This window comes from Equus caballus, chromosome 17 (assembly GCF_041296265.1).
Source record: "Equus caballus isolate H_3958 breed thoroughbred chromosome 17, TB-T2T, whole genome shotgun sequence".
Lineage (NCBI taxonomy): Eukaryota > Metazoa > Chordata > Mammalia > Perissodactyla > Equidae > Equus > Equus caballus.
This window is the reverse complement of record NC_091700.1, coordinates 26464973-26474479: the sequence shown is the minus strand read 5'-3', so window position 1 is coordinate 26474479 and position 9507 is coordinate 26464973. Positions and strand designations below refer to the sequence as shown.

At 51.9% G+C, this 9507-nt stretch overlaps 1 protein-coding gene across 10 annotated transcripts in view; it reads left to right on the top strand.

The window, feature by feature from the left end:
* Nucleotides 1–518: 518 nt before the first annotated feature.
* SLC7A1 (solute carrier family 7 member 1) overlaps nt 519–9507 on the top strand; it is a 79143-nt gene continuing 70154 nt past the window's right edge. For 4 of the 10 annotated variants that reach the window (XM_023621466.2, XM_023621463.2, XM_023621464.2 and 1 more), the window contains exon 1: nt 684–824. The gene's annotated coding sequence lies outside the window, so the exon portion shown is untranslated. Of the gene's footprint in view, nt 825–8786; nt 9112–9507 lie in introns of those variants that run through there. The other 6 variants (XM_070240213.1, XM_070240214.1, XM_023621465.2 and 3 more) reach the window with 5 other exon arrangements.

Below are 9507 nucleotides of genomic sequence, written 5' to 3'. Positions count from 1 at the left end.
CCTGTGGGATTCGGTACTGAAGTTTCTGCCATCTCTGGGACATTAAACTCCGGAAAAAAGCGGCTGTGACTAGCCCGTGGCCAGTCATGCTTGTCCCACCGCCAAGGGGCACAGGTAGATTCAGTCTTCAGGGCCCTTCCTGACAAGGGGCAGGGATAAGTTATTTATTAAAAGCAAGGGAATGGCAAGAAAATAATCCAATGACAAAGAAATGAAAAATTATAATTTTTAAAAAATCCTTGAAGTGCTTCCCAAATCTTTTATTTTGGGAAAGGAAAACTGGTCGCGCGATCGGTGTCAGCCCGCCGCTGGGGCTGCCTGGACCAAAGGATGCGGGCCCGCCGCCGGCTCGGATTGGCGGACAAATGGCAACAAGCGGGCGGGGCGGCCGCGGAAACGTGGGCAGGCGCCGCCCGCCTGCGGGGCATCCGAGGCTGGGGCTGGCGCGCGGGAAGCCGCCCCGGCCCGCCCCGCGCCGCCGGGCGCCCGGCCGCCGCGCCGCGCTCGCATTGGTGCGCGGCAGTGACGCAGCGAGCGGCCCGCGCTGCCAGGCCGGGGGCGGGCGGAGGGCGGGTGCCGGGCGCGCGGCTGATGAAACCGGCGCCGGAGCTTGCCCGCCCTCGCGCTCCATTCAGTCGGCGCGGGCAGGTGTGAGCAGCCGGTCAACTGCCGGGCGGGGCACGCGGCCAGCCGGCATCCGCTAACCGCAGCGCGCACTCCCGCCCCGGCCCCGCGCCGCGCCTCCGGCCCAGCGTCCGTCAGCCCAGCCGCCTGCGCGTCCGTCCGTCCACAGTCTTGCCGGCATCCTGCCGCCCGCCGGCTCGGTGAGTGCCCGGTCTCCGCCGGCGCCAGGGCAGCTCCCCGGGTCCGGGTCACCTTGGAGGGGACCCAGGGCTGCGTGGGGGCGTGGGAAGGCGGTGCGACTAGCGGCGAGGGTCCCGCGCCGGGGTCGCTGGCATCTTCCAGGGTGGGCGAGGGCAGGGCGGGCCCGGGGGTGTGCGCGCGGGGCCGGTGCCCATGTGGCTGTCTCCTTCACCGGAGTCCATTTTGGTTCCCTGAAGGCGCGGCGTGGTGCATGATGCAACACCGAGTGAGTAAGCGTGGGCGACCTGGCGCCTCGGGGATGCCGGCCCCGCGCGCCGTGCCAGGGACCCGGGCGCCGGCACGCACCGGGTGGTCGGCCTGGTCAGGGGGCGGGGAGCGGGCACTGGGGCCGGCCCAGGACGCATCCGGAGACCTTCCCTTACATGGCGCGGTGCTGGGAACCCCGCCCCGCCACGAGGTCCGCGATGTGTCATCCGCCGCGGATGAGGAGCCCGCCCGGCGGTCGGGAGGGTGGTCCCGCGGCAGGTGGCCGGCCTGGGGACAGCGCCGCGCACCCCCCGCACCCTACCCGCGGCGCCCACCTCTCTTCTTCCCTGGACCCCGGGACGCGCCCTGCCCGCCCGCACCTCTTGTCTGGATCTCCAGGGTTTTTTCGGGGAAGTCCCCTTTGGGTGGGCTTCCTTGTGACCCGAATTGGCCTGTAAAGGCTGGATTCTTCAAGCCTTCCAGATGGTTTGGAGCGAGAGGAAGTTCTTCTGGCTTAATAAAGACAACCTATTCTCCGTATGTTCCTTTCTGCGTAGTAGAAAACTTCCCGGGCCAGGCAGGTCTGGCAGTCCTCCTACAGCCGGTGTATACACCGGGCGGCGTTTGCGCTGTAGTACTACCACAGCGTGCTATTTTAGTCTCTTCCCCTTTTCAGTGGGTGTGGGAACCAGATAGGAGTTGTGTTTGACTTGTATGATTAGGATAGCCAGACATGTGCCTTCAGGAAGAGAACCATACTACCTAATACCCACAGTCAGGCGCTCGTGTCTGGAAGTAGCCTGGAGCTGGGTTTGTAAGTAACCAGGAGGAGAGGCTTGGGATTTCAGTGCCAGATGTAGTTCCCTAAAAACGTGCTGTGTAAAGTTTGACCCTTAGAACTGTGTATGCTGGCTTCTGGCTGAATTTCCTGCTTGTGTTTCATTTGAATTATAATTTACTAAGGATTTATCTTAACATTTGTTGCCCTTTCTGTTTGGTCAGATAATAGGAAACCGTGATACATTTACCCCCCTGATATTTTTAGTTGGTCTGAGTGGAAATTATTATTTTTATATGAACACACCCTTCTGTCATTGAAACAAAAGGTCTTAAGTCATACAATCAGAATAGAAATCTAGGGGACAGAGGCAACAAAGGATTAAAACAGTTTTTAAAGGTTTAGCATATTAAGGTCATGTTTAGTCATTGTACATAAAGCTTAAAAGGTGTCAAAGGAGTTTTGACTAAACAAACAGGACGAGACTTTGTAGAGATCAGAAACGTACTCAGTTGTTAGATCTGGATTTGAGCCACGTGGGTGCTCGTATGTATATAATTATTTGCTTTAGAGGAAAAAGGGCTTGGAAGACAAGATTGCTGACCTTGGCAGCTTGAATTCTAGGGCACGTGTTAATTATATTTGGTAGAGGGTTCTGTTCTTTAGTGGAATTAAATACATGTTTATTGACTGTTCTAGTCCAGTTTCTTTCTGCTAAGGCCAGTAAAAATGCATAATTATGTTGGAGGGCCCAGCATTAAGTTTAATTGAATTAATCCCTTTTCATTATTAGCTATGTATTTGAAGGTATTGGTTTATTAATCCTAGGAAGGAATTTCAAACAGGAATAGTGTGTCCTTGTTCTGGAGAGAAACATTTTCCTCTGGGCCAGAGGCGTCTCCTGAGATGTCCATCATTCCACCTGGCTCTTGGTCCTCACTCCAAGAGGGACCTGTGGATGGGACCCTAGTGTTTTCCTGTTTGATTGACCTTTTCAGGCCTGGGGGCTCTCTCCACTGTGATCTGTTGCAGTTGAGGGCAGATCTCATAGGCCATGAAGTTTTTGCTTTTACTTTGAGTGGGGTGGGGAACCATTGTAGGCTGTTAGGTAGTTTTTAAGGATTACTTCAAATGCTGAGTGGAGAAAAGGTGGGTGGGTGGGGGAGAGGCAGGCATGGAAGCAGGGAGACCAGTTCAGAGACTTGTAACTAATTTTGGAATAAAACCCAACTCTAGGTTATTTCTATACAAGAGAGAGTGACCATATGTAATTTTGGTGAGAGATGATGGCAGCTTGGACTGGGATGGAAATGGTAGCAATGTGAGGTGGTTGAATTCTGCTCCATCTGTAGATTTATGTACTTCCTCTATCTGTAGATTTTACAGGTAGACTCAATAGGATTGGCCACTGGATTCCAGGTGAGATGTGAAAGAGGTGGAATATGATTTCAGGCCGAGTGGAGTTACCATGTTTGTGAGATGAGGAAGGCTGAGGAGAGAGCAATGTTGGGAAGGATTTTTTAAAAGTCACTACTGACTTTTTAAAGACACTTCCCTCTTTAAGGGCTGAACTAGATCTGCTCTCTGGGGGGCCCTTCCTAGGTGCGTGACCATCTTACAGCCACGTGCTCCAGAATGGCGACTTTCCTTTTCACCTTTCTTACCTTTTCACCCCTAGCCTGGGGATCTCTGGGTGCCTGCTGCCGCCCTCCAGTGGGCAACTTGGCTGTGGGGTTGTCCCATTGTTGGGATGGGGACCCTCTGCCACCTGGGGTTGTAAAGCCTTGGGGTGTCTGCTTTTTCATTCCTGGGCCTTCGGGACTCTTGCCTTCCGGAGCTGTAGATCACTGACATTGGATCCCAGGCCGAGGTTCTCTCCACCTCAAGGTTTGGGTCTCTTCCAGTCAAAGCCTAGAGTGGTAGTATCTTCAATGGCAGATTATCAGCCCTGTGGTAAACTTGAGGGACTTCTCTTTCTCTTTCTCCATAATCCTGCCCACCCCCCAACCTCAACCCCAGAGCGGCTTTGAAAATAACCACCCTGCAGTTGTTCAAAGCGAGTCATAGTTTATTACGGGAGGGTTAGTGCATTTGCCACCTGTGAATCTGCTAGAAGGATGGGGAGCAGATTGGTAAAACGATTCAGTAGCCTACTAAACATGTTCATTTCACTCCGAAGGCGAATGCTTCGGCATTGACAGAGCCGTGGCTGGAGCTGTTTACCTTACCCATTGATCAAGACTGATTCATCCCAGGAACACAGGCTGGAGGAAAGACATTTCTGGACATTGGAGTAGATTCTGGCATAAGGTTCACCCATCCTGCCACAGCCAGTGCCTTTCGTTTGACTGTTTCCCTCCGGCTGTTGGCATTCGCGGTGGGGACTGCCGGCGGGTGGGTTTGGTGAGCATTCTGCGTAAACTGGAGTTGGAGCTGTGTGGCTGAGGGAAGGGGCCTTCTTAGCTCAGAGCAGCCTGAGGGTGTCTGCCCTGAAGTGAAGGCTGCTGCTTCCAGGAGCTGAGAGCAGCTGGTACCAATGCTGGGAACAGCCCCACTTCAGGCTGCGCAGGCTTGGTGTGGCTGCTGTCTCTGTGTGTCATTTAGACTTTCTGAACCTTGTCGACTTGCCCCGTCTGTAGATCTGGGAAGCCTTCCTTCTCTGCCCATGATAGTGAAGCTAATAAACCTGAAGTCCATAGTATTCTTGAAAGAATGAAGGTACTAAAATAATAAATTTAGATTTCTTTCGTGACAGAAGTTCTTTCTGTTACCGGCCTAGTAGTCTGATAATGGCAACCAGAAATCAAGCCCAGGGAGACTCTGAAGGCTGCGGTGAGGCGGGCTTGTATGGAGGTGGGAGAAGGAATGTCTCTTTTCGTAGTGGGACTCTGTTTATTTCTACGCCATCGCTCCCTTTTTCCTGAGTGGATTGTCACCTTTCCGCTCCCTTTTCTGGAGACAGAGAAGGCACGGGCAGTTTTGTTTCCATAACAGTCCATATTCCTGCTGCAGTGCTTTCTTCAGAATATTCTTTCAGGTGAGGTTCTGGACTGTGAGAACAACCAACCATTTTCCCGTTGGTCCTACACTCTCGCCGAGTGCCCCACGTACAGCAGGTGCTGTGTCGTAGAGACCATTGAACAGAGCTGGCGCTGGGCTGCGGGGAGCAGCCTCTGCTTGACACGGCCACGCTGAGCTCCTCAGGAGCCGTGCACTGGGGGCACAAGGGAGATGCCACGGGCCCCTCCTGCACAAGGGGCCGGGTCCCAGCGCTGCCTCCACTTAGGGGATAAGTGCCTTTTCTAAGACAATTCTCAGAGCCATGTTTAAATTCTTTTCTTATTGCTTGCGTAGTAATTGGCTGCTAGCGCCTAGCTGATAGAGTTGGGAGGATTTAAATGAGGTAATCCAAGTTATGCTCTTAACACAGCTTCTGGCGTGTAAGTGCTTAATATAAGTGTTCGCTGTTATACTGGAAAGAACGCTCAGTTCCTTGATTTAGATGTGGAGAAAAATAATTTTACTAAGCACTGTATTCTGCGACCCCATTTTGCCAAGGTGTTGAAATATGGTCCTGTTTCCTTGGAACTGGGTCTGCACTGCAGGGTGCTGATGCAGCGCCAGGTGTGGGGGGACAATGAACCTCTGAGGCATCTGCTGACCCGGGTTCAGGATCTGTGACCCTTCTTTCCTGTGCCGTTGTCCCCTTTAGACCTGGAGGGCTCTCTTGACCACTGCCCTTTCACAGTTGAGTTCATGGAAGGCATTCTGTGGCCTTTTTGCCACCGTGGAGACGGGCGACGTGGGGGCAGGAACCCCAGTCTCTGGGGCCATGTTGGCGCTGATTGCCTGGATGACCATGAAGCCATGGGCTCTTTAGGAGTGAGCTGCTTCCTGGGTGTGGGGGCAGGTGCCCTTAGGTCTCAGACCCACACACCTTGGGTTTGGCTACTCCTTGCACCTCTGGGAGCAGAGTTCACAGCCCTGTTGTTAGTGCTTGCCTGCGTGTGTGCACGTGTGTAGATGGGTGTTTAGGGAGAGTGTCCACCCTCATCATGGTCATCCTGACCCCCAGACATCTTGTCCAAATTACCCTGAGAGCTTTGGGTTTAAAAACCAAAGCCACAAACTCAGGGCCATTTCTGTTTTCCTCCTTGTTTTATCCCCTGGGGCTGTGGGGTAGGGCATGCTGCCTGGGGGGAGCAGTGAGAGGGGAAGGGAGCAAAACATTGTCTTATTCTTGTTGCCTCATGCCCAGTTGTGATTATCATCTTCCTACCTGTGAAGACCTCACCTCCACCCCCAGTTAATCTTTTAAGGTCAGCTGGGAATGCTGTCTTTCTCTGTGTCTTCTTATCTGCATCCCAAGTACCGTTACCCAGTCTGTTACCCCAAATAGGAAGGAAGGGTAAGGCTGGGTAAGATGGAGAACCACAAGCGCTTAGTACTCACCGTGTGCTCAGCACTAAATGTTTTCATTTCATCCCCACAACGCCTGAGGACGTTGGCACTACTGTTCTGACTGGAAGTGGAGAGGGGAAGTGGAGGTACTGAGAAGTGACGCAGGTTACCCGCAGGCACACAGGTAGTGGTAAGTGGGAGAGTGAGGGTTTGAACCCAGGGGGCCTGGCTCCAGAGTCCTAACCACCAAGGGTGCTGTGGGGCTGTGGGCACCAGACTGGGCCTGGGCCTCCGGCCTCCCCTGGGACCCTGTTGTGGCGTGCCGTCTGCATGGGGCAGCGCCAGGCTTTGGGATTTGGCACCCGGAGCTGAAGACCCTCAGCCCCCACGGCCCTCTGTTTCTAAGTCCCGCAGGTGCAGGGGCTGGCTGCCCCACGCTGGACAGCACCCTGCCTTTCCCCGCTGCGTGCCCTGGTTTCTCTCCGCTGTCTTTGAACGCAGGTCTTCCTCTGTTCACCCCAGCGGCAGAGCGCTGGGCTCCTGGCACAGCTGGAGCTCTGGTGTCCGTGGGACAGCTGTGCTGTGAAGTGGCCAGGATCGGGTGCCGGTGTGTGACGGGCTGGGCTGCATTCTTTCTGGGTCAGTAGTTTGGCATTCACATCGCCAGAGCCGGGCTGGGTGCGGAGCTTCCTGCCCAGGCCACGGGGAGCCCTGTTTTGTTTCTCTACATCCAGTCGTCTCCGCATGGCCTCCGTCCCTGCTTGGGGAGGACCCTTTGCAGGGGGCCCGTGGGCTTCCTTCTCAGTACTCCATCCTTCTTAAGACCAGTGGCCGTAGCCGTCTTGCCCCCACGTCTTTACTCTGCTGGTTTCTGCCATGTGGTGAGGTGGGGCAGTATCTCCTTCCTTGGAAGACACTTCTTTGACACCCTCAAGAAAAGCTTGGGATCGAGGCTGCCCAAGCCAGGGTAGGGGCGAGGGCCCTTCTGCCCTGGGGAGACTCCCGCAGTGTGCAGCATCCAGGAAGCTGGGGCGCTGACAGGTAGAGCAGGGAAAACCTCCCCCCTCTTCCTGCCTTTCTCCTTTTTCCCTTTTCTCTCTCAACTTTTTTTGGATAACATTTCAAACTTAAAAGTTGTAGAAATAGTACAAGGAATTCCTCTGGAGTCTTTTCTCACATTTGCCCATTGTTTACATTTTGCTCCTTCTGTCAATCAGTCGATCTACACACATGTATATGTGCATTTTTTCCTGAACCATTTGACAGTAGGTTGAAGACATCCTGCCCTTTTGTTTACCCCTGTGTACTTCACCGTGTGTTTCCTAAGAATAAGGACATAGTCTTACATAGCCACAGGAGGATATCAAAATCAGGAAATTTAACATTGATACAACATTGTTATCTAGTCCAAAGTCCATATTTAACTTCCAGTTGTCTAAATAATGTCCTTTACAGATATATATACGTATATAAGTACACACACACACACACATATATATATATTTTTTTTTTTGTGGGAGAGGACCTTTCAAAGAAACTGTGGTGTAATTTTCTATCTCATAAGCCTCTTTAGGAAAAAATCTTTCTAAAAGTTAGACTACTCATTCTGAAAAATTTGGAAGCTACAGAAAAGTAAAAGAAGAAAATAAAAACCATCCGTGATTCCAGCACAGAGGCCTGGTGCTCGGCCAGGTGAAGGCTTGCAGGAGGTGGTTGGAAGACCTCTGCTCGGGGTGACTGGTCATCCAGACCTGTGCCCAGACGCACAGGGCAGCACCCCGAGCAAGTCCTCAGGCCTAGGGAGGGAAGGCTCCCTGTCTGGAATGGACTGTGTTTCAGGCCCCTGCCCACCACTTGGGCGGTTGCCCACCTGAGCAGGCACATTTAACCACCTCGAGGTGGGGAAGGGCGGAGATCATTATTAACTACCCAGAACTTGTTCAAGACTTGAAAAGAAATGCTGCAGGCCCCCTCTTGCCTGATATGTACCCCTGGCTTCCTCCACTTAGTGGAGGGTAAGGCTGGGCGTGAGGTGTTGATCCAGAGAAACAACCCTGGCCTCTTGGTGAATATCTCGTGGTTATTAATATGGTGGTTAGACTTGCCTTTTGTTGACCCTCGGGGCACCCTGCCAGTGGGCCAGTGGAGAAATAAGAGGCACAGTTCCCTGGTGAATTTTGCTCTCTGTTGTCGACTGTGCTTCTCAGAAGTCCCCAGGGGAAGATTTCAAAACTGTTGTGCAAAGTGAAATGTGGATCTTGCTTCTGCATTTCGTTGATCGAAGCAGCCCCCTTGGTTATCCCCAGAAATAACTGGGAGGGGCTCCACTGTTTCCTGGCCTGGAAGGGGTTTTTTGCTGAATGAGTCTAGTTTCTGGAATGATCTTATTCTTAGAAGCTGATATTGCATTGTCCACAGCTCCCCGTCGTGTGTACCTCAGTTTCCCTGAGCTGTAAATGTACACTGTGTTGTTGAAGGTCATGATCAAAAGCCTCAAGTATTTTTCCATGTGTTTGTTTTTCCTCTCCTGCCCCAGACCCTCTCCTTGAAGGAACTGGCCTTGAGAGTGACTGCGGTGGGCAGCCGCCCAGACTGTGGACTCCCCGCTGAGGCCACGTAACTCCTAACCTGGACGGGCCAGGACCGAGGGCTGCTCTTCAAAGAAATCCTTTGAAGTGCAAACATTTCCTTTCCTGAAAAGAAGGGAAATTGAAATGAAAACGTATTGTTCTGTGCAGACAATGTTCTCTTGGATCAAAGAGGGAGTGGGGCTTATAAAGGGAGATTTACAAATTAGAGTTTCATGTGGCACACGGTGGAGGTGTGCCTGTTGACGTCCACTGCCTTGGGTCTGTGAGTTGGTAAGATTGTATTTTCCTTAAGGTCCTATATGAGGGTCTAACGTGATATATTTAACTCTCTCTCTCTTTTGTGTTGTACTAATAAGCATTTAGAAATGTCTTTTGGTAAATTATGACAGCATCCACAATGGAATATTATGTAGCCAATAAAAACGTTATTTTTAAAGAACATTTGATCTTATGGGAAAAACTTTATTGTTAAAATTTTGAAAAAATCTGGATGTGATTTTCTGTATTGAGTATTATCTTAATAAGATAAAGGTATATTTGCACAGAAAGAAAACACTGTTAAAATTGGACTGTTTTGTTCACTGCTGTATGCAGCACTGCATATGCTGTGTATGAGCACTAAAATAGTGCTCAAGAAATATTTGTTAAATGAATATTTTTATAATG